Raw genomic sequence first — 1,426 nt, forward strand, 5'->3', positions numbered from 1 at the left:
GTGGAGTATAAGGGTCATTATTGTGAAAAGGAAAGAGTAATTTCACACATGTAAGTATTTTTTTTTTCCTTTATTAAAGGTATACATTTTCAGTATCTAATCATTATCATTATTTATAGAGTTTAAAGCTAATAGAGCATATACTTTTTTTCTGGAGAAAAAAATAACTGTAAAAATAATCTACCATTTTCCTAATATTTTTGGCATAGATGTACACTTCGATGACCAAATTTAATTTTTTTGATCAATAGTAAACTTAATACTCCACTGAGGTAGCTATGTGTCCAAGGGTGTTAATGTGGATTCTGGCCTGATGTTTCTGTAGGTATGCATGTGTACATTTACATATATGTAGTGATCTATATATTTATAATTATGTGTATATATATATAATTGTGTGTATATGTGTATTTTTTTGTGTGTGTGTGTGAATATTGGATAAAGAACACAAGTTTAAGAGGAACATTACTTTAAGAGCAATTAGTAAGAGGAGGTATAAAAAAAGGTTTTACTACTTTGTAGCTCGTAAAAAAAAATTTCCATTAATCAATGTCCATTCTCTGGCTGTATATACCAACAGGTTTATTTGGTGGAGGGTTTTGTTTCTAGTTACGTACAGGTGAATTTATTTTGTTTGAAAATAAGTTTGGTTTGGTGTTAACCAGTCTCTTTTTGTATTTGGTAGATTTATAGTTTGTCAAAATTGTCTGAAACAAATTCCTTTTTGTTCATTCAACTCATTGTGTATTGGGGGCCAAAAAAGACAATTTTAAATAAAAAATGTAGGAAATTAATAAAACCATTAAATGTGCAATTCTAACTACATACACTACTTATCTAATGGTTAATCAGATAATTAAATATGCCATAATATTTGAATGCATATCATGCAAAATATATTTTTTTCAAGATGTTGGCTTTATCTGGTATGCTGATGAAGATTCTCAGTCATCCAGGTCATAGTCATCCCGTAAAAGTTTAAAAACAATCCACTGGACTTGGTTTTTAATGTTTGAACATGTTTCGCTTCCCATCTTTCCAAGCAATACAAGGCCTTGTCTATATAAAGACTCAAACTCACTGCGGATCCAGACATTTGAACTGAGAAAGCTTCCTGGAGGGGAAGCGAAACGTCTTCAAACCTTGGAAATCAAGTCCAGTGGATTGTTTTTTAAACTTTTACAGAATCTTTAGGCATACTGTAGTTGAAGCTGTCCAAGGAGTACTGCAGTGAAGTACATAGTAACAGTGGAGGCTTAGCTGGATTGACCTCCTAAACCTGACCCCAGCCTGTACGACCAAGAGAAAGGCTGCCTAATAAAATTGTTCAGTAATAGTTCTGCTCCATTCCCGTGTCCCTCCATGCCTAAGGTGTGATACTAACCATTACGGGTTCTTGACTAACCCTAACCCCAACCTAAACTCA

The sequence above is a fragment of the Cyprinodon variegatus genome, unplaced genomic scaffold, assembly GCF_000732505.1.
Source record: "Cyprinodon variegatus isolate N-32 unplaced genomic scaffold, C_variegatus-1.0 Scaffold2004, whole genome shotgun sequence".
NCBI classification, from domain to species: Eukaryota; Metazoa; Chordata; class Actinopteri; order Cyprinodontiformes; family Cyprinodontidae; genus Cyprinodon; species Cyprinodon variegatus.